This window comes from Equus przewalskii, chromosome 2 (genome assembly GCF_037783145.1).
Source record: "Equus przewalskii isolate Varuska chromosome 2, EquPr2, whole genome shotgun sequence".
NCBI classification, from domain to species: domain Eukaryota; kingdom Metazoa; phylum Chordata; class Mammalia; order Perissodactyla; family Equidae; genus Equus; species Equus przewalskii.
Window position 1 is genome coordinate 20,365,523 of NC_091832.1, and position 23,337 is coordinate 20,388,859.

General features: G+C 52.5%; 2 protein-coding genes across 5 annotated transcripts in view; one reads left to right on the forward strand and one right to left on the reverse strand.

The window, feature by feature from the left end:
- LOC139078904 (uncharacterized) overlaps positions 1-23,337 on the reverse strand; it is a 91,374-nt gene that overhangs the window by 13,043 nt on the left and 54,994 nt on the right. The gene's annotated exons all lie outside the window — the stretch shown is intronic.
- Positions 1-23,337, forward strand: part of GRIK3 (glutamate ionotropic receptor kainate type subunit 3) — a 215,776-nt gene that overhangs the window by 11,700 nt on the left and 180,739 nt on the right. The window contains exon 1 of one of the 4 annotated variants that reach the window (XM_070594317.1): positions 2,761-2,869. The exons of the other annotated variants lie outside the window; for them this stretch is intronic. The gene's annotated coding sequence lies outside the window, so the exon portion shown is untranslated. Of the gene's footprint in view, positions 1-2,760; positions 2,870-23,337 lie in introns of those variants that run through there. 4 annotated transcript variants of the gene reach the window in all.

Sequence of the window (23,337 nt, forward strand, 5' to 3'; positions counted from 1 at the left end):
TGCCATTCCTCTAGGACTCTGGTGTTCTTGCACCGAACTGAGGTGTTTAGCAGGTACACAGTAGGCTGGTGGGAAGTATTATTTGTGGTCAACCCAATCCAGAAATTCACGGTAAAAGAAAATGAAGCAAATGGATAGAATTTTCTCCTCCCCACCCCATATAAATTGTTCTTAAACCTTTGGTGCCTTGTACGGCTCGTCTGCTAGGGAGCAGTAGCAGATGACAAAACGAGTGAACATCCCATTGTCAAATATCACACCTGATACCAAGTGTCTTTGCTCAGCTTGTCAGCGTCATCTCTCACATTGCGTTTGGTAAGTAGTCTTGTGTTATGTATTTTTATCCTGCTAAATGCGATTTCTTAAAAGTATTTCCCTGAGTTGTGGAGCCCTGCATACCCATAATAGAGCCGTATTTTCTGCTAGTAAATAAAATTCCTCCTTGTTCAGGGGATGGGAACTAAATGTGTCACGGCTTTGTGGCATTCTCCAAAGAACCCTGGCTGTACCAGGTGCTCCACCACCTGGATGTGTCTGAGAAGCCTTGTGATTAAGCTGGGTGTTGACAATGTTCCTTTCCAGACAGGAAAGTCATGCCGTGAGTGACCTAAGCATGCCTCAGAGAAAGCGGGAGCTTTTGTCCTTCACTGGGGTACTGACAGTGGCTGGAACACTGGACTAGAAGCCAAAGGGGATAGGAGGCCAAGAGCGTTAGAATGACAGTCAGAGGAACTGACATTTGCCTCTGAATAAGGAGTGAGGTGTAGGTAAATGGGCTCCAAGGATTTAGGAGGCAAGATGGCACCTTGAAGTCATACAGCAGATAGAAAGATCTGGAACGGGCAGGGAGGAAGCGGGCTATGGTGTCTACAAAGTAGGGCTCCAGGGGCCCTGGCTTGAGACATCTCAGTAGGAGGGGGTTGGGGTGTTGGTTGCTTCTGCTTGGATTCGCAGAATCAGAAAAAATCTGCCTTGGAAATGTGGCTATTTTTATGCTGTTTGTAATTTAGTGTTTATTTCCTGTCTTTTTCACATGTACTCTGGGCTGACTCACTGATTCGCCAAACACTTATGGCGCGCCCACTCTGTGTACTGCAGTGTACACAGGCAGGGGATTGCAGAGGTCCTGGGGGAGGGAGCCACATCCCTGGACCTGGTGGCATCTGAATGGCCTCGTGGTAGGTCCCAGTAGGTGACCTGCAGTGACAGGCATGGTCCTTGAACATTCAGGTAGGCACAGTTCAGACCAGAGCCCTGCAGTTGGATCTTCCTCATTCTCCTGCATGCCGGGGAGGAGTAATGAGGCTCAGAGAGGATAAGGGACAAGCCAAAAGTCACACAGTAGAGGCAGCTGGGAAGCCACATCTCTTCCCTTTCACCCTTCCCTCTCACTGTCCTTTTTGTCCTGGCTCCTCCTAAATCATTCTGTCACTTACATTGTTCCAAGAGTTCTTTCCCTCCTGAGCTGTCCCACTGCATCCTCAAGCCCCACTCCAGGTTCACTGGCCAGTTCTCTGACTCTTGGCAGAACTGAACCTTAGCTTTTCTAGAAGGCGTGGGGGCATGTGTAAGTAGGAAAGGAGAAGCTGGGGGCGGGGGTTAGTGCCCAATGTTTAAGTCTCCCAAGGATACGATTGTGTCTCCTTGGTGAGAAAGTTCTTCCTTCTGGCTAACTCAGATCCCTCTTGCTGCCTTGTAAATCCCTCTCACCCATGGCGTGACACGGCCATTCGTGGAGTTTGGGAAGGAACTTCTAGACTGGAAGCCTGTGGCTTTGGAGACTTTTCTTTCTGGGACTGTAGCAAAGAGGCTCTCAGACGATAAACGGAAATGGCTACACTGTTTCTCACATGGGCCTGGACAGATTTATAATATTTTCTTTTTTAAAAAATTGGGATTTTTTTCATGGAGACAATGATTTATGAAATAATCAATTTCTTTATCTACCTAATACATTGGAGTGATCCGTCAGTGCAGACATCAATCTCCCCCAGAGGCTGGGCAGGGCAGACAGGCTTTCAGCCTGACTCACCCAGCAGAAGGCAGCTTTTTCTGTGCACTGCTTTGATGCCAGCGTCTGGTTCTGAGGCCTGTAGTAAGGAAGGTCTGGGGCTCCTGCATCCTCACTCTGAGCAAAAATGCTAATGCTTTCTCCTTACCTGTCTCAACCCCACCCAGAGAGGAGGAAAATATAGCAAGTGGTGTTCCCATTGGGCAGGTATGGAGACTAAGTGCCCGAGAGGATGCTCAAAGACCGGAACTTGGAGATGTGAAGGCGAGAGCGATCATCTCTGAATCTCTGAGTGCTGCAGCATAGAAGGGCGAGCAAACCTGGTCTTAGAGGTCCCAGAAGAGAGAACAGGGGCCAGAAGGGTGATGGTCCAAGAAGGCAGAATTTGGTTCAGCACCAGCTATTTCATAGTCAGTGCTATTTGAGGATTAACTAAGATATCTTGAGAGTAGTGAGCTTCCTGTTATGGGAGATATTCAAGACAAGATTGGCCAGGATGTTTCAAAGGGGCTCTGGATCCCTATCGCTATGAAATTCTAGGCATCCCCAACTGTGCAGCCAGAAATGCTATAAAAATCCAGGCTTTCTAAGTTCCCTAAAAGGCCAGCGCCTGCTCCGGGTTATACAAAGTCCATGAAGGCTGAGCTCAGCGTGGTGGGTGCGCGGAATACTCTTAAAGTCAGATTCCTCCCTGCATTTCTCTTCCAGCTGTTCGTCCCTTGGCAGTGCCCATGGGTCAGGAAGGAGACTGGTGGCTTCAGCCAGGTCCGGGGAGGGCCTGTCAGCATTTTGGAGCACTACCATGCCAAATACACTGACGTGCCTGATGTTGCTTCCTTTGCACATCTCTCGATGTAGGTATGATTACCCATTTTTGTAGATGTAGTAACCGATGTCTAAAGGAGATGGACGGGGGCCGGCCCGGTGGCGCATCGGTTAAGTGCGTACGTTCCACTTTGGCGGCCCAGGGTTCACCGGTTCGGATCCCGGGTGCCAACATGGCACCGCTTATTAAGCCATGCTGTGGTAGGTGACCCACATACAAAGTAGAGGAAGATGGGCACGGATGTTAGCTCAGGGCCAGTCTTCCTCAGCAAAAAGAGAAGGATTGGCAGCGGATGTTAGCTCAGGGCTAATCTTCCTCAAAAAAAAAAAAAGAAAAAGAAAAAGAAAGGAGATGGACTGTCCAAGGTCATCTAGCGGGTCAGGGGTGGAGTTTAGCCACTCATTCACACGTGCAGCTGTTCCCTCAGCGAGCCTGCACTGAGCACCTACTGTATGCCAGCCCTGTGCCAGGTGTTCAGGCTACAAGGGTGAGCAAGACAGACGTGATCCTTGTCCTCGTGGAGCTTGCAGTCTAGCAGGAAAGACGGACACCAAAGAGTCAGAACGAGCTCAAAGCGTGTTACAGAGGGAAGTACAGGCTGCGGGGAACATCAGGAAAGGCTTCCCTGAGGAAGTGGCGTTTGGGCTGAGACCCGCGGGAGAAGAAAGGGACAGTTAGGTGAAGGTGATGGGGAGGAATGAGGAATGGGTTCTAGGGAGAGGGAATAGCACATGCAAATGCCCGAGGGGCAGGCAGTTAAGTTGAAACCATACAGGCTTTGCAGGTCAAACGTGGTCAAATATCAGCAATTTCATGTGTTTGAAACTAGTGTTTAAAAACTCAGGGAAGTCCAGTGCAAATGGAGTGAACAGAGAGGGATGTGAAAAATAAGGCCTGAGTAGTGGGCTTCATGGAAGGCTGTATAAGCCATGGTAAGGAGGCTGGACTTTATCCTAAGGGCACTGGGGAGCCATTGAGGACTTTATGAAGGGGAGCAACGTAACCAGACATGTATCTTTGAAAAGCCGTCCCGGTGGCTATATGATGTGATACATGGGTGAGAGTAGATGCTGGGGGGCCCACTAGGAAGCTGTTTATGTAGTCCAGGTGATAGAGGACTAGGGGATGTATAGACAGAATGGAAGCTTGGTTAGGGACCAGGTGTCTTAATTGCTGGTCCTGGACTTTCCCCAGAAGCCTGGCTGTCCCCTTTGCCCAGGTCTGAGAACTGGAGGCTAGGCCATGACATGCATGAGTGACCCCTTCCTGGAGCCACGCGTCTGTTTTCCGAGTCCTCCATTGATGGAGGCCATGTCCCGCTGTCTGTGAGCGCAGCTGGGCCTCCAGCCCCATTTCATGGTTCCTGGTTTGACCAGAAAACCGTGGGCGAGTTCATCTCCTGGCGCCTGAGGCGGAGAGCACTCCTTGGTGGCGGCTGCTCCCCCTGGAGCCTCCTCCAGCAGGCAGGCGGGGCCTGGATGTCTGGCTGCCCAGCCAGGCATTCTGCAAGTCCCAGGTCCCTCTGACAACCTGGCGGCGAGGCCAGAGAAAGGGGCTCTGTCTGATCTTGGCTTTTCCCTTCCAAGTCTCCAAGCGGCCAGGGGCTTCCCTGTGGCTGAGCTGAAACCCCTTCTCCCATGGAGGTCGAGCCGCCCACCTTCTCCTCGGCAGATGTCGTGGGAGGAGGGAGACCCAACCTGCGGACAGGACAGGTTCAGGGGTCACTGATGCCCAGGGGCATCAGGGCAGGAGGGGGCGAGAGTGACAGCCCCACATAGACCTGGCTGGGCTGTGCTTCCCTTATGGTTTCAGTTTCCAGCACCCTGTGCTGACACAATCTCACTATATTCATAAAAATAAAAATGGCGATCCCTTGAAGGCTTACAACATGCAGACACTGTGCTAAGCATCTTCCAGACATTCAGTCACTTATGCAGCCCGTCTAAGAGGTGGGGACTTTCTCCCCACTTCAGAGATGAGGAAACTGAGAACCTGGGATATGGCACAGAGAAGGTATTCCATAGATGTCAGCTGATGTCATCATTGTCGTTGTCATCATCATCATCATCATGATTGTTGTTATTTTAAACAACAGATGTGAAGACCCATCACAGTGCCTGGTGCATAGTACATAGTAAATACTCAGGAGTATTTGTTGAATCTGTTTATACAGATCTGGGGAGCAAGTGGGCTGACTGGGCTGTGTCTGGAAACCAGCTTGGGACAGTGCTCTTCCCAGCTCCCTGGATCTCTGAGCATCTCTTGCTCCATTCCCCTAGCCCGTGCCTTTCTTAGCCTGGTCCCTCGCCTTTTTCATGCACCTGGCCTGTCCCCCGCTCCTCTAGCCAGGGCACTTGGATTCTCTGGCCTCCTGGGTGAGCTTTCCTGGCAGCTGCAAGGAATGCAGGGACAGCCTCCAGTGCCCCCATTCTTGGTGGGGGACATTTGCAAGGCCCCCATCTTTTAGGACTTCTCATTGTGAAGTCCTGCTGAATTTCTTCTTTCTTATACTTCATGCCTATTGTGAATCTCGCCTCCTCCAGGAAGCCCCCTCAGATGCACCCAGGCAGTGGGTCCTGACCTTCCCTGAGCCTCCTTAGCCCCATTTTCAGAGCACTTCTCATCCGGGCAGAAATGATCTCCTTCCCCACTGCCCTGCCTCGTGACCCCAGAGCTCACAGCATTGAAGCTTGTCGACCTCTTGCATTTGCCTCAGACTGTTTTTTTTCTTATTATTAAAACACCACCACCACCACCATTTGATGCTTTATTTTCTTGAAGACAAACTCATTAGCCTATGATTCAAGGAATTCTCTTTCTAAACTCTATTTCTAGGCTCTGCCCCTCCCCGCCTTCCCCCCATCAATTTAATTTTAAGTTGAATTAGTTTTTTGAGTTGAGTTAGCCAACATTCAAACTTTGGGATGTTTTATATAAAATTTCAGATTTCCATCTTTTTTTCCCATGTTCCCACACGCCACAGCCCCCACCTCTCCTTATAGTGCGTCCCCTGCACCGGTGCCATTTACTGTCATGCATCTGCTGTTTTTCTTGCAGTAGAGCTAAGAGAGAAAAGTAAAATATTTTGTGTTACCTGTGTTTTTATTATCAGGAGTAAACGAAAGATAGACTAAGAGGGCCGTTTATTTCAAATGTTTTCCTCTCTCCAGTTCTGCATCCCTTAAGGTTTCCTGTTGGCTCCTGCAGGCCCTGAGTCCCTGCCCCCACGGTGGACCAGGAGCTTCACAAAGGCAAGGACTTTATCTCATTCCTGTTTCTCACGATAATGACAGCTATTGTTCCTTCAGCCCTTTTCTGATCTCCTTTAACCCTGATAGCCACCCTAGGTGGGTGCACTTCTTGTCACTTTCCAGATGAAGATCTGAGCCCCGGCCAGGTGAAGCCACACCTTCCATGAGTGATGGTGTCACCAAGATTTGAACGCCAGTCTGCCTGGTTCCAACTTGGTTTCCATGTGAATTTCTAGCAGCTGCCCCAAGCGAGGCTTACAGTAGGCAATTAATAAGTGCCCGACGCATCAAATTGAATTCCAGAGTCGCAGATGGTTGGAGTTCTAGGAAACCTCCACCCCACAATTGACAATGGCTCGTTTAGGGTGCTCCTGGTTCTTCCTTCCTTCTTTTGGTGGCTGGCTGCCTCCGAGCTGGTCTGTGCATCTCTAGGGCGGCATTACCCAGAGTTAAGTTAACATGTGCCGGGCAGAAAATCCGCCGTGAGTCCCTTCGCATTACCATGTCTTTGAGGTGCCAGGACATGGTGCGGGCATCAGAGCTCTGCAGGAGCATTTTAACAACCTCTGTCCTTGTTCGCTCCCTGCAGGCCTTGCAGTGGCCGCAGGCCCATCACTCCGACACAGTCCCAGCAACTAATTGGGCCTGGATAATAGGCCACACAGACACATGCCCTTCCCCACCCCCCCGGGCTCTGAGGGGGGCCTGCAAAGTAGCAGGCTCTGCAAAGCCACTACTTCTGCTTGGTGGGGATTGTGGGAGAATGGAGAGGAGTGGGGAGAGGCTGTGCCCCGACCCCAGGCAGGCATGGGGCACTGGGCACCCTCCCCTTGGCCAGGTTACAGAAGAGGTCACCTACAGGGAGAGTGTGGACTATCTGGTGTCAGGAGTGATGAGGTGGCTGCAGAAGGAAGATTCAGCAAAGAACGAAGTGCCTCCTCCCTGCCTAGAACAGTCTCTGTAAGTCCTGCCTCGCTCAGATCCTGAGATCTCATTATCCTGCGGGCCCCTTGGAGCCAGGTGGCCATGGAAAGCTTCAGGTTAGTTTGGGAAATGTTTTCTTTGCAGAACCTCCAGCTGTCTGTGCAAGTGGATTAAGTTCTGGACCAAATGGGGGCTCTTATGTTCTTGGTATTTGGGGCTGGCTTTGCCTTCCTGCCTGCTGGGACGTGTTTTGGGGATGTGGCTTATCCCCTGAATCCAGACTCGGGGATCCTGAGACTCCACATGCTTCTGGTTTGAGATTCTAGACATCTGGCCGTTCTGGGCCTGGAAGCGGGTCCCTTCCCAGGGAGAGAGTACCTTAGGTTGGTGGTGTTGGATGTCGTAGCAGGCATGAGGCATGAGTGACATCCCCTGGGAGGGTGCAGAGGCCTCCTGGGCGCACAGTTTAGGGCCACTTCCCTGGGCTGAGCTCAGACCTGCCCGGCTCTGGGAACTGAAAGGTCTCGACTTCCTGGAAACTGCAGTGGCCCTCGAGGTCAGAATGGAGGCTCAGCTTCTGGGACAGTCTGTCTGAGGGGCCTTCATTTTTCCCAGCCCGGAGTGGGTCACGCTGGGGTCATGGGCCCCAGCCATGGGTCAGCAGATCTGGTGTCTCCACCTCCTGGGTGCTTAGAACCGAAAGAAGAGCAAGAAGGTCCTGCAACATGGGAGCTCCCTCGGCCTCAGGGCTTCTTGCGCCAGCTTGAGTGACTTCCAGTGCAGTCCAGGGCGAAGCCCGGGCCCCCTTGCTGGGGCAGACCCCAGCCCCTCCATCGTTTGAGAAGAGGAAAGTCCAGGCAGGGCCTCCCGGAGTCCCACAGGCTGCCTATGCTGTCCGTCCTTTGGGGGTCTCTGCTCTAGCATGTGACCTCCATGGAGACGGGGCTTCTCTCCCTCCCTCCCAGGGTGGACATCGCCACCCTTCCTCATCGTCCCAACTCAGGAGATGGGCACGTGCTGAAAACAAACAAACAAGCAAAAAGAGAACTAAGAGACTAAAGACAGGAAAAAACTATAGCCAGTATTTACTGGGCACTTACTATGCCAGATAGTGTGCTCAGCACTGCTGTGTATTCATCTTTTTTTGAAGAAGAAGACGACTAGCCCTGAGCTAACATTTGCCACCAATCCTCCTCTTTTTGCTGAGGAAGACTGGCCCTGAGCTAACATCCGTGCCCATCTTCCTCTACTTTATATATGGGATGCCTACCACAGCATGGCTTGACAAGCAGTGCCATGTGCCACACCAGGATCCGAACTGGCGAACCCCAGGCTGCCAAAGCAGAACGTGCGCGCTTAACCGCTGCGCCATGGGCCGGCCCCTGTGTATTCATCTTTTAGTCCTCACAGTGACCCTATGAAGTGGTACAATCATCCCCATTTTGCAGATGAAGAAACTGTGGCTCAGAAAAGGACTTGTCTGAGGTCACACAGCCAGTAGGTGGCAGAGCCTGGATTCCAACCTAGAGGTCAGGCCTGGCCCCAGCCATTTCACTCTAGGACATCTCTACATACTTGGAGAAAACTCAAATTATTGTTTCATAGTAATTTTTCCAGATTTCTGAACCTAGAGTCCTGATTGAATCTGGGCAGGAGTTTCTTGGGCTTCAGGATCCCTGGATGCTAAAATGGGAACAGAGTGTTTAGACTCTATTTTGACCCCACTGTTTTAACCCCTGAATGAACCAAGGTGGATGAATTCTTATTGAGAGAGCAAGAGTGAGTCAGAAGGAGGAAGCCAGTTCAGAGACAGAGACACCCAGAGAAAACGAGGCAGAGAGAACAGAGATGAGAGAGAGAGAGAAGGAGGGAGAGAAGAAAGGAAGATAAATGCATTCTGGTACTGAGGTGACCAAGCTCTCAAATGCCTGATGGGGTCAAAACATCCTCATGGTCAAAATGGCAGGTTCACATGTCCCAGACGCCCACTTGGCTCTACTCCCATCCCCACTCGTGTTTCTGCCCTCCCTGTCTATCTCCAGCTTCCCAACCAAGAGGTCCCTGGGTAGGGTTTATCTTCTGTAGGTAGATGAAAGCCATATTGGATATGCTTAAATACAAATACTCAGCCTGCCTGAGTATTCATTGAGTTACCTGATGGAGTTTTCCTGGAAGGACCAGATCGTCTAAATGGGATCCATGCAAAGAGAAGTCTGAGAATCTGCCAGAAAAGGAACTCTGTGGGTGGGGTACGCCCATCCCTGCTGGCTCTCAGAGGCTGCTCTGCCGATCATCTTGCCTGAGTTCTTTCCCCTCCCTCCGTCCCTCCCTCCCTCCTCACTTCTTTCCTTCCTTCCGTAAATGCTGGTTGAGCACCTACTGTGTGCCAGGTGTACTAGGTGCTGGGTCTAGAGTAATGACCAAAGGGACGAGATTCCCTTCATAGGATCTGTCTACTCTATTTGGGGTGGCAAACAAGGAAACAAGCAAGTGAATATGTAGTTATGAGTCAGAGCAAATGCTGTGCGTGAAAATAATCGAGAGCCGCTCTTTGGTCTGGGAGCAAGGAGGGCCTCTCTGAAGAGGGGGCATTTAGTCCGAGGCCTGAAGAATGGGAAGAACCTGCAGTGTGAAGAATGCGGCGGCGGGGGGAGCATTCCAGGTGGAGGGAACAGCATATGAGGGCCTTGAGGTGAGAAGGAGCTTGGGACGGTCAAAGAACAGAAAGAAGGCCCACGTGGTCGGGGCTTGGTGTGCAAGGGGGTGGGGAATGCCGTAATATGGGGCAGGGAGGGGGTTTTCCACAGCTCTGCTCTGGCCTTGTCTGGGGGCTCCCCCAGGCTGGCCCAGGTTCTGGTCCGAGACACGCGCCAGTCTCATATGGTGGACCATTAGTCCCTCTGGGCTTTTCAGTCTTCGGAGCTCAGCCTCATCCTCCCTTCTCTGCATCCTCCCATGGAGATGCTTTTGGTGAGCAGGGGGGCCTGTCCCAAGTATGTGCTTGACGCAGCCGTGGGGGAGTCGGCGTTGCCCCACTGAGGGGCCGAGCTCCCTGAGGGGAGGAGCTTCTCTTCCAGGGAGACGAATGTCTCCCGGCAAATCCCCAGCACCCAGCCGGGTGAACCCTTGGAGGCCTAAAGGTGCCGGGTCACTCTGGGGGCAGGTGGGGAGTTAGGCAGCAAAGATTGTGCTTGGCTCCTTCCGTGAAGCCTGTGCCAGAGTTTGTAGCTATGGGTGGCTCACACATCTGGAGGAAGAGCACACACACTCTTCCAGGCACCCAGATGTTTCCGGGATGGGACACAGGCCATCTGGTTCAATCTGCTGATGAATTAATCAACGTGTGTTAGGGTCTGAGTCCAGGCTGGGCACTCTGGGGGCCTCTGGGAGGAGAGACCACCATCTCCAGGAGCAGAAGTCGTTCCTCTTTGCCAAGTGGGTCCTGTTCAACACTCCCAACAGTGAGCTCGGCAGGCAGGGCGGGACGGAGGCCCCCCAGTTTGCACTGAAGAAACTGAGGTTCTGTGACACCAAGTCACTTATTCAAAGGCACATCAGGCAGAGCTGGGTCAGGGAAGTCAGATCTGAATGTCACTCGTTCCTTGGGTTGCTCTGTGACCTAACACAGAGTTGGCCTCGTTTTTCTCATCTGAAAACGTGGAGAAACACGGTGAGTGTCAAAACACTTAGCTCGGGGCCTGGTAAACAGTAGGTGCTTAGTAAATGCGCAGCTCCATTTCTCTTCGGCCTTTGGACCCAACTCTGGGCCTGGGCATCTCCTACGCCAACCCCTTCTTCCCTGCCTCGCTGGTTTCCGGTTGGTGGTTGTGACCTTGCACAGGAACATCTTGATACTTGCTGCCAGGTAGACAGAACATCTGGAAGATTGGCCCATCTTTTTCCTCTCATCCCAACGTATTGGTGTCATGAAGATAAAGCCACAGAGACGTAACTGCCAGGGCCCCATTCCCAGAAGGCCATAAAACATGGACGATTCTGCCTGGGCCCGCTCGCTGCAATCCAGTAAAGTGCTCCTTGCATCCAACACATGGTTATTTTTTACAAAATCGCTGAACTAGCCATGTTAGCTGTATTGATCAATAAATTACTTTGATGAAAACTCAATAGGCAGTGTCCCCTTGGCGCTCATTCCCACACAAAGGAAGGACTCCATACTTTTTACATCTCAAAATCCTTGGGGCCATTGCTCATTCCATTTTTCTCCTCCGCGTGCCCCTCCCAGGGGCCACTGCCTGCACAGGACTCGGAGATTTCTGGGACCACTGGCAGGGATTCTTCTGGCCCAGGGCATGAGGGCTCCAGGGGAGGATAATTGGTCCGTCTACCTAGGCCTCAGAGAACAGTTTCGCTTTCCAGGGCACCCTGGACCCACAGCCACCACTGCTGCTGGGCACCCTCCTTAGGTCTGGGAGGCCCACCCTTAGCAGCCCTGCTGGGGGCATGATGGCCAATTACACCACCAGCCTCTCTGCTTGGAAGAACCAGGAACCAGAACAGGCCCGTGGTCTTCCCTTAAATTCTCTCACGCACTCCTTCGTCCATGTGACTCTTTTTGAGCCCCTGCTCTGCACTGGGAGCTTTCCCTGTGTAATCTTAATGCTTGTCAGAGGGCTGGGGTTTGAACTCAGCTCTTCACCCCTTTCGGCATAACGATATCCTGTATCGCCTGCTTAGAGAAGGCAAGTGCTCTGCTAAGCGTCCCTGAGTCGGATGCTGCGGCGGAGCACGCTGGTTCTGAGCCCAGACACCGGGGCCTCGCTGCCTGGGTTCAAATCTTGGCTCTTGACCTTGGGCAAATTCTGAACCTCTCTGTGCTTCAGTTTCTCCCTCTGTAAAATAGGGGTGAGAAAAGGTTGTAGGATAGATCGGGTTCCTGTGAGTCAGTACCACGTGCCTGGCACGTCTGAGCGGCGTATTAAGTGTTGGCTGCTTTTAACTGGTGAGGATTGAAGGGGTTAATACATGTCAAGTGCTTAGAACCGTGTCTGATACATAGAGCTCCATGCTCGTAAGCTGATAAGCTGATAGCATCATTGTCTCATTTAATCGTCACAATGATGCTGTGAGGCAAGAACTCTTGGCCTCCCCATTTTATAGATGAGAAACCTGAGGTCAAGCAGTCACCCGGGATCTCAGAGTAGCTTTGAACATGGCTGGCCTGACTCCAGCCCCGGGCGTTTTCTCTAGTGCTGGGCCGCTTGGTGCAAACAGGGTGCTTTGGAGTTGGAATGCACCTGGGAGCTGCCTGGACCAGCAGAATCAATGTGGTACAGCGGGGGAAACTGAGGCCCGGAAAGGTGAAGCGACTTGCCTGAGAGCAGACGGACAGTCGGTCGGGGCGGAGGACTCCTGGGTGCCTCCTGCGTCCATTGTAGCTGGTGACGGCCTGTCCTGAGGTGGTCTGGGTTGTCCTGGTTATGCCTGTTGTCCTGTGTAAGTACGAAGAGTGCCCCCTTCATCCCCGGAGCATCTTTAAGAGCTCTCAATGCAGCTGTTGAGCGAGCAGGTTCTTGAGTCAGACTTGCTGGGTTTGCATCCCGCATCCGCCACTTCGCATGTGTCACACTCTCAGTGCCTCAGTTTCCCTTGGCTTGTGGAAAGGACCGAGTGGGAGACGTGACCTCTTATTTATTCTTCTCAAGAATAGAGATTAAAATAAAGAGAATAAATGTCCATTTGTACAGCTCTAAACATATTTACAACTTGTCTGACCCGCTCTGGGGGATGGCACGGGTGGGGTTCGTCTTTCCTAATTTGTATCTGAACACAGAGAGGTCCAGCTTGGGTGACTTGCCCAGGTTGCACAGCTGGCTGGGGAGAGAGGCCAGGCTCAAACTCACGTGAGCTGATATGCAGAGCCGCCTCCCCCCACCCCACACTACAGCTGCCCCCTTTTCAAAGGCCCCGCCACGGGGAAACCCAGCTGCCCCCAGAGAAGCGGGTACACAGCAGAGCAGGCCTCTTGGGCAGCTCCTCCCTTCTTCCCAGGGGTAGGTGCTCTCTCAGCGAGCACCTGTGCTGCCCTATCTCTGGGGGTGGCCTACCCTGCTCAGCAGCCCCAGGACTTGCCTCCTCATCTTTATTAGAGGGACATTGGCCGCCCCCTCCAAACTCCGCCTCCCCCCCAGAATCCGGCCCCTACCTCTGTCCCCTCTTGTCAGCATTCCTGGGCCTGTGGCCGCAGGCCAGGGGACGTTTTTTCCAATTACCACCATCACCCAAGTTCCTGATTCAGCCAGGCCCGGCCCAGCCCCATTTGCATGCCATTAGCTATGATGCCATGCATTATGGATTCATATTTAATTTTAGTACTTTTTGGAGGCAAGTCTAACCTAATTAAAATCTCCTTCTCCAAGAAACTGACATTTCCCCGAACTCTGATAACATGGGCTCTGCACAAATGGACCACACACACACACATACACACACACACACAGACACACACGCTCACTCCTCCAGCCTTAGCCATCCTGCCGATTCAGACCCAGCTTCATGGATTCCTTTTTTAAATGAAAAGGGAAAAATGAAAACAGTCCTTTTCCTCCAGGATGATTTGTATGCAGACTCAGCTCTGTGGGCCCCCCCGGGGCTTGTGCCTGGAGAGGCTGCCAGAGCCGGGCTCTACAGAGAGTCGGGCTGGGGCACGAGGAGTCCCAGCCTCTGGCCCAGCCTTGACCTGCCTCCCTCTGGGAGTCAGTAAGCCTGCCTGGGCCTCAGTTTCCCCTCCTTCTTGAGAAAACTGCAAGTAAAAATCTCAAGTCCCACATCACGCCATTTTCCTCAGCCTGTTTCCACTGGGGCAATCTGCACTGAAGTACGCGGAAATCTTTTTCCTTAATCAAATGAAGAGAAAATAGCTGGGGGGAGGGAGGGATGAGGAGATGGAGCACAGGAGAGTTGGGGCAGTGAAACCGCTGTGTACGATAGTACGATGGCAGCTACCTGTCATTATACAGCTGTCCAAACTCGTAGAGTGTACACCACCAAGAGTGACCCCTGATGTCAACTGTGGACTCCGGGTGATGGTCTCCTGTCTATGTAAGCTCATCGACTGTGACAAATGTCCCACTCTGGTGGGGGCTGTTGATAGTAGGGGAGGCTATGCATGTGTGGGGGTAGGAGGTATATGGGAACGCCCTATATTTTCTGCTCATTTTTTCTGTGAACCTAAAACTTCTGTAAAAAATAAGGTTTATTAAAAAATAATAAATGAACAAAATAGCTTAACATTTCTTGAGTGCTCACCCTGTGTCAAGCATTTTACACGCGTTAACGAATTCTCCTAACAACAATTTGAAGCTGATGTTTTTGTTGTAATTCTTATGTCCCCACTTTACAGATGAGGAAACTGAGGCTCAGAGGGGTAAGTAGCCTGCCCAAGGTCACACAGCGAGTAAACGGTGGAGACTGGATTTGGACCCAGACAATCTGGCTTCAGAGCCCGTAACTATAACACAGCTGCCTTTTCCTTTTTACGGAGGAAAAGCATCAGGGAGATGGGCCAGCATCACTTCATTGTTCTAATCCTATGATAATCACTTAATGCTGGTCTGACTCAAGGGCGAGGTATGGGCCACACCGGTCTCCCTGCTATTTCTCAGAAGTCAGCAGGTCGGAGTTTTCTGCCTGCTGTACTGGAGGTGGCGGAGCTCAGACCACACGTGGATAAGCTGGACCATCGCTCGTCGGGTGTGGACGCAGGGAGAGCACAGAGCTCTGCGGGCGGGGAGGACGCTGGCCCAGGCCATCCCCGGGCCCTCCCCAGAACCTGCCCAAACCCCTATGTCTTTCCACATGTGGAACAGCCAGAAAGACGTAGCCAGGCTGGTTGCTTTGTCTGAGTTTTACCCTGAATTTGCAGTGTCAGGGGAAGACAAGAGGGTATTTATTTTCCCCAATGTTTAATTAGGAAAAACTTTGAACAAACAGAAAAGTGGAAAGAATTTTACAGGGAATTCCCGTACATTCCCCTGATGTTTCCTCAGTCATCATCTGCCTTGTGCTCTGGGCCTGTCCTGGGCCATTGCCTTCCACAATCATTGCAGCCCTCGCACAGGCCCAGTGGAGTGGGGCTTCTCTCTCCCATATTACAGATGAGCATGCTGAGGCTCAGACAGGTGAAGGCACCTGTTTGGGGTCACCCAGCTCATCGAGGGTAGGGCCAGGAGTTGCCCCCAGAGCTCTCTGACACCCCCAAGGCTGTTCTCTTTCACAACTCTGTCCTCTGTTATCCCCATGAGAGTCTGGAAGTCCCCTTTACAGTGACAGGCAAAACCCTCCTCACTGAGGCCCCTCTGGGTGCTGGAGGAGACGTGCGTAGTGGTCAGAGGATGGAATGAGAAGTGGAGGTAAGATACGGGGTGTTTCTCTTGGGCAAGCTTGTGCTGGGCACACTGACCTTCGTGGCAGTGGCTCCCACTTCCGGGGCCCCTGGCCCACGCAGAACCCAGAGCTCTGAAGAGCGGTGGAGGCCCCAGTACAGGCTGGGGGGCTCCGGGCTCCAGCATTCTCCCTGCCCGAGGTCCATGCCCGCCTTCCCCATTGCCTGCCTTGTTCGCTGCACAGCAAAGCCTGGATGAGGGCTGGGTGCCATCACTGCCTTCCACGGTCCCCACTGGGCTCAGCGCCCGACCCGGGCCACCTCGGACGGGTCACTTCATCTCTTTCGCAGGACCTCCGTCCTTCAGCTGTGAAGTGACGAGGTAATTGTTGGACCGACCACACGTGGTTGATAATGTTGAGAGATCGCCTCAAAAGTGCTTAGCCCAGGGCCTGGTGCGTAGTAGGCACACTGTACCGGAGCTGTTCTTGTGTCCTCCATCTGGAGCTTCCCAGAGGATTTGTACCCCTGTCCCCAGCCAGGCCCCAAGGCTCCCAAATGCCACCGTGTACTCAGGCCTCCTCACCTTTGTTTATGTGGTCCTCTCTGCCTGGAATGAACATCAAGGTCAACCATCAAGGTCAGCTCCCGCCTCCCCCAGAAGGTTTTCCAGGGTCCCCCGGTAGGAATGACCCCTTCCTCCTCTCCCTCTCCCTGGCGCCCGAGCTCCGTGGTTAGAAGCCCCGAGTCTGGTGCCAGGCTGTCTGGTGAGACCCTCAGCTCTGTCACTTATTTGTTGCGTGAGCTTGGGTAAGTTGCATGTCTGCCCTATGCCTCAGTTTCCTCATCTGCAAAATGGGCGTGATGATAGTCCCTTCCTCATGGCGAGAACTACGTGAGTTATGGGATGCAAGAGCACTGGTGCGGGGCCTGCGTATGGCATCCCAGAGCCTGGCACGTAGTGGGGCCTCCTGCGCTTGTTGACTGAGTTGCAATGACTCTAAGTTCAGCCTCCCCATGTGAGACTCAGCAAGGGGAAGGCGCCATGGGTGGACAGGATGCCCCAAAAGGCAAAACTCGGGGCTGCTGGCAGACTGCGGTGGAGAGTGGGCATTCTGCTGGGCTGAGGCAGGGGCTTCCGTCCTGTGTGGGCGGCGTCTCAGTGGGATGGGCATGCGTGGCTGTGGTGCTGGTGGTTAGGGGCTGTGGAACAGTGCGTTGGTTGTAAGAAACAGCTCTGGAGACAGGTAGGCCTGAGTTCAAATCCTGGCTGCACTACTGGCTCGCTGCCTGGCCTTGGGCAAGCTCCTCCGTCCCTCCCAGGCCTCACTCTTCTCTCCTGTGAAGCGGAGGCAGCAATGGTACCCACCTCCTAAGGTGCTCAGCACAGCAGAGCCCCACCCCATCTGGCATCATTCCATAGCTGCGGCCACTTCATCTCAGCCTGGTCTTGACTGGCCTGCCTCCCTCATCCTGCAGCCCCCGCCAGTGTCTGGGAACAGAGCGCCGATATCTAATCCACGTGCCTGGTTTGATGGAGACTGCCCTTTGTTCTGAAGGATTTAGATTTTTAATGACTAAGTTCACCTGAGTCCCGCGGGGCATTGACCACGAAGGTCTTTGACTCGAACCTCCTATTAGCTTCTCCTCCTCTCATGCTGAGGCTTTTGCAGAAAGTCGTGTAATGTTTTCTCTGTGTTTAAAGAAGGCTCCGAGGGCCCACCAGGCTCAGCCTGGCTGGCGTGATCCTGAAACAAAGTGTGGTCCCCAGTGGAACACGCCAACCTCTGCTCTTAAGTAAATTCAGGGGAGCATTTCTGCACGTGGCCTGGCTGCCTATATTTAGGCCTCGCCAGCCCTTTGAGTTCCTCCCCCACCACATTATTAAGGTCACTTTGAGCACAAGAGGGCTAAGCCCTGGAGGGTGGGGGAGAAGCCCCACCCCAGTGAGTAGAGCTGGAGTTTGCCCTCCCTGATCTCGAATTCATAGTTGGGTCTGACAGTTGTGCATTAAGAGACAGGAGACAGGGCCACGGACCCCAAGGAAGCAGATGGCCTTCCGCGAAAGCAGGCTCCCCCAGCCTCAGGCCTCCTGAGTCCCCATCTGCCTCCCCACTGACCCGTATCCATGCCCTTCTCTGTTGCTACGTCCTTGTCCCTACCTTGGCCCTCGTCACCTTTCGTGTCAGTGATTCTCACGGTCTCTGGTGTGTCTCTGCCTGTCGCCTTACCCTCACTCTTACCCTCAAGGGCTCTCCAGTGCCTGCAAGATGAAGCCCAACCTCCTCAGCCTGGCGTTCAAGGCCTTCTATGATCTGGCCTCCACATACCTTGTCGTCTTTGTCAGCAGCCGTCAGCAGTCAAAACCCCTTGAGAGGGAACTCCATGAGGACAGGAGCTCCGTCTGCCTTATGCCCAGATCGTTGTAGGTGCTCAGTAAATACTTGCTGAATGAACGCATGACTAAGTGATTGAATGGCTAAGTGAATGAATGAACGACGCAGCATCTGCCCAGCTTCCCTCTCATTCTTTTGCTCCGACATTCTTTTGCTGCCAGGCCAGCCCTCCCACCCTCTGTGCCCACCTGCGTTCTACCGCTTAAGGCCCGGATCAGATCCTGCCTCCTCTGTGATACCCTCCCCGGTGGCCCGGCCCTGCTGACCATCTGTTGTCAGACACCTGGCACCTTCCTTGCTCCCTGGCCTCCTAGAGGCTGCATCTGTTCTTACCCTTGGCTGCACACCCTGAGGTCTGGGACAGGCAGCCTGCCCCCTCCTCCTTGGCCTCTCTGGGCCTTGCAGAGTTCCTCTGCAGCCTCTGGAGGATGTGGGAGGGAAGCCTGGCTGGATGGGATGGGACCTGGGCTGCCCGAGAGGGCAGAGCCAGCCCCAGTGGGGTGGAAGGATGAGGCAGAGATGCAGCCACATCACAGCTGGGGGATGGGGCCTGGTCCTTTCGAGGCAGAGCGTGATGTCCAGAGGGGCTGGCAGCTGACATCAGGTAGGGACCCAGGCAAACAGGGCCATCAGGGAGGTACAACATGGGGCAGTGGAGTGGCCAGAAAGTGACAGAGCTCAGAGAAGGAACCCCAGGAGCAGATAGCGTTCAGGGGTCCAAGGCAGCAGGAAAAAAGGGGCCAGGACCAGGGGTCCCGTCACTGGAGAAACTGTCCTTAGAGAGAAGAGGCTGTTAGGCGGGTGTCGGAGACCAGCACTCAAGCCCGGGAAACAAGGCAGGCACCCTGGGCCACACTCAGGGCCCAGGACAGGGCTCAGCTGGCCTAGGGGGTCCTCGATGGTGAGCCCACTCCCCACAGTGCTGGCTGCCTGGTTTGGTCCCTCCGGCCTCAGCTGGGCTGGAGCCCAGAGATACGGAGAGCCTGGACCTGCAAGTGGGAACCCAGTGGTCTCAGCGGGGAGGGAGATGAGGATGCTCCAGTGACACACAGTAGGTGCTTTGTAAACATGGACTTCGGCCACTGATGATAATGGTTGTCCCCACTGTGGTCACCATGCCTAAGTCACACATGTGAAATCTCCTCCATTGGAAGGCTTTAGAAAACATACACAGGCACACACACAGCAGCAGCACACACATGTGCATGAGTGCGTACACATACACACAGACACACGCACATGCACACACAGTCACCCACTCACACAGTGAGACACGCAGACGCACAGTTCAGTGACAACAAAGGGACACCAGGCATGGAGCATGGGGAGGGACTGGATGACCTCCAGATGACCTCTGGAGCTCCCTCCTCTGAAGACTCAGGCCTGTTGATTCAAGGGTACACAAGAAGACAGAGGGAGTGGTGAGTCCATCTGGGTTGGGGGCAGGAAGGGGGGCCGGGACGTCCTTGGCCAGACCCCAGAGCCCCGCCCCCTCCAGATCCCAAAGATCCATTTCTCCCTGGTTCTTCTGGGGTCACTCAGCTCTCAGAGGGAACAATTGCAGTAACAGTCCTCTGCTTTTGTGATCCTTTATCCTTTTCAAAGCCCTTTTGTGCACAGTTTCCATTTGTACACCCCCTGTGAGACAGGCTGGTATTCTTATCTCTGCTTTATAGATCAGGAAATCGAGGCTCAGAGGAGGTGCCGGTTTGTCGGAGTCCCCGCGGAGGATGGCCTGTGGAGCGGGGATTAGAACTGAGAGCGGGTGACTTTCTGCCCTGTCGCATTTTCCTCTGCATCTGATGTGTGGGCGTTTTTGAGGGCAGCCTCCCCCGGCCTGCATGAGTCCATGTTGCCCCGAGGTTTTCTGGTGGGTGGGGGGGGGGTGTGTCAGAGCAGATATTGAAGGCGGAGGGTGGCCAAGTGCTGCCTCAAGTCATACGTGTGAAATCTCCTCCGTTGGACAGGTTTAGAGAACGCACACGTGCACGCACACACAGAGACACGCACATGTGCATGCGTACGTGCACACACACAGAGATACATGTGTGCACATATAAGTGCACACACACGGAGACACGTGCACCCACACACACATGCACACAGAGACACACATATCTTTCCCCACTTCAATCCTCCCTCAGATTGGCTTTGGGGGTCCTGATGAGCAGCAGGAGCCATTCCCAGCTCCCTCCCTCCTCTGCCCACCTGGGGCAGCCCAGCAGAAGAGTGTGGGAGCCGGGGAGCCAATGGGGTGAGGCGGGTGGAAAGAGACTAGGGACGGTCCCATCAGCCCAGAAGAGTGGCAGCTGATGGGCTGGACTCAGAACTTGTCAACATGGAGAGAGAGCAGAGAAGCGGAACAGCCCAGGCTCTCTATCTGGTACCCACTGAAGGGGTCTGTCTTGGGGCCCAAAAGGATGAGTTTCAGGAGGAGTTCAAAGAAGAGGTTAAGAGGAGTTTGGAGAGAGAGATGGACTTAGAGTCAATGGCTCAGAAAGGCCAGGAGTTGATTCAAGGGTACAAATGAAGACAAAGGGAGTGGTGGTTCCATTTGGGTGAGGGCCAGGGATGGGAGGCTGGGAGCCTCTTGGTCAGACCCCAGCCCCCCGCCACCTCCAGATCCTGAAGTTCAAGCACCTTTACATTTTGAGGCTGATATCATGGACGTTGAGCAAAGGACCTTTCTCTTTCTTGTGTCCAGGGCAGACTCAGCATCTGAAATATCTTGGCACTGACCCAGGAGAGCATCGTTGGTGTTTCACATTCGTGTCCTAAAGTGCTCTTTGGGCCATCAGCTAAGCTTAATTTTTAATTATTGAGTTAGTAACTACTCCATCTCATGCCACAAAAGTAATTAGAAATTGTTTATAAGAATTACATTTAATGATAGTGAACTCATCATTCAAAGAATTCAGGACCAGCAAAAATATAAATTAGAAATAAAATGTTTCCTAGGAGGAAAAAGAAAATGTTATGTTTAAGTCATAATGTCCATTACAGTTGCTATAATTGGGCCAAACATTTGACTCTGCACTCCCTGGTGGCCAAAGGGAAAAGAGAAATACTACTAGTTATCTAAATTTTACCTTTTCTATGTGGAAAAATCACCCTAGTATCTCTGGGACAAAATAAAGCTTTTATTGACCCTTCATTTTAAAATAATTTTTTCATCTGGGGCTTTATGTGGAAGTAGCTGAGAAATGGCAGTAGTAGATTTCCCAAGACTGTGTCTGGTGTTGTCTGTTCTCCATGTCAGCTGAAGGCATAATGACAAAACACAAAATGACAAAATCAAGCCAGGAGCCTAAATACACGGTCCAAGTGCACAGCTTGATCAAGGAGAAATCCTAGACTAGCTGGAGAAATAGTGGCAGCCTGCTCTTGTGCCCGTTCTCCAAATGCCATTTCTCTCCATCAGACTTCGGAGTCTTATTGGGCAGTAGACGGTTGAGGCAACCGTCTCCGGTAGGACGTGACATCCAGGTGTTGTTCCGGTGGGGGCAGCTCCCATTTAGTTTAGAGTGGCGATCCCCAGGCTTCTTTGATTGATAACGATCACCCATGAGGAGCCAAGTTTCACACGTACCCTGATAAATATGGTTATTCTTTATAGGTTGTCTGTAAGTACACCCAGGTCAATCAACTATGTACCTTATACATCACACATGAAAAGAAGTAATGAAAAGAGATGAGATTCAGATCCCTGTAGGTAGAAGTTAATTTCTTCCTCTTCCTGGTGGGTTGTCTTGCGCCCTCCTTGGGCTGGCACGGTCCTCTGCTAGTCCGGGCTGCTCACAGGGAATACCTGTGGCTCTGACTGAGCGCTGGAAGGGGCGGAGTGAATGCCCTCCTGCGATGGGCCAGGACTTACCATCACTCCCCCAGCTGCCTCTCCCCTCAGTTGGGATGACACTGCCGCAGGTTCTGCACCATCTCCCAGGGGTCCCGGTGGCAGTGGCAGCAACGGCTGGATTGAGCTCCAGTTGTCCACAGTGGTAATTTGCTCCATGATGCACCTTACTAGCTGCCTTCCTCTCCCTGTCTGCTTCCCTCTCCCCACCAATGCATCCTGAGGTCGCCTCCCAAATAAACTACTAACACTCAACTCTTTGTCTTGGTTTCTGCCTCGGGGGAAATCCAAACTAAGACAGCTTTCTTTTGAGGGAATTGAGGAACCTATCAAGACTCTTGTTTTCCCACTTCAACATGGACAAGGGCCCCGAGTTTTTTTTTTTTTTTTCGAAACCAGTCCTGCATCTCTTCCCACAGATGAACAAATGGACCCTTCTCTAGCTGGCGTGATGCTTCTGGCCTGGAAGATTTCCTCATGACCCTTTCCAGGCCCCAGTGTGAGCAGGGAGGAATTCCTAACGCTCCCAGGGAGGACCAGGGCTGGAGCCCGTGGCTTCCTGCCAGGGGAATCGGGTGCAGAATGTCCCCCAAGTAACTGAGTTAAGCTCCCTGCTGTATAGAGTTATTGAATATAAACTCGTTAAATGTGAGAGGACAACTGCCAAATGCAATTGATTTTTGCTTTAGGACAATTGATCTCAGGCAATTCTTTCTGACAATAAGCAGATGAAGGGCCACTTGTCTATCACAGCCGCTCCTGGTTTGTGATAATAAAATGGAGCCATGGGCCCCCGGGGAGCTCATCTTCCTGAGTGCTCTCGGCAGCAGGGGTGGGGGACGTGGGCATCCATTTGCAGCATCTAAAGACGTTTTGCTTCTTTAAGTTATAAATAAAAATTCCTGGGTGGTAGTCCCAGGACCATCCTTGGACAGTTATTGACAGAAATGGAAGTAGAAACTGCTGCAACCTTGTGCGTCTTACTCCCTACCCTCTGCAGCCGGGTGCCACTGCCAGCTCCCCTGGCTGAAGACTAAGGGAAATCAGGGCCCAGCACAAGTCTTTGGTATGTGCCAGGGGATGCCTGTTGAATGTGGATTTCGGAGATGGAAAACTCCCCGTGGGCATTGACCCGAGAAATGACTTGGGATCTGGGCCACTGATTCCAAGGCTCACCTTCTCTCCCACTTGGATTTCAAGTCCCTCTGAAAGCCGACTTCTGATGGAAGCTTCTGGCCCAAGTGGATACAGGGGAAAGGAGGCTGAATCTGGATTCAGACAGATGTGGGGTTGAATCTGGGCTCTGTAACTTGTTACCTGTGCGGCCTCTGACAAGTCACTGCCTCTCTCTGGGCCTCAGTTTCCTTTTCTATAAAATGGAATGATTGCCTCATAAGATAGTCATAAATATCAAATGATATGATCCATGTAAATCACTCAGCATGGTGCCTGGCACATGGCTGTGTGACTTTGGGCAAGTTACCTTACTTCTCTGAACTCCATTTTCCCCATCTGTCAAATTGAGTTGCTAGCACTTACTTCCTAGGGTTGTTGTGAAGATGAAATTAATTAGATTCATGTGTGTGAAACATTTATCACAGGACCTGGCACATAGGAAGTGCTCAATAAAAGTTAGCTATTATCACTGTAATTACTATTCACTTATCTATATGGTGGAGCTAATAAAAAGAACACCTGTCTTGCCAACCTTAACCATGGGAGGGCTGCAGGATCA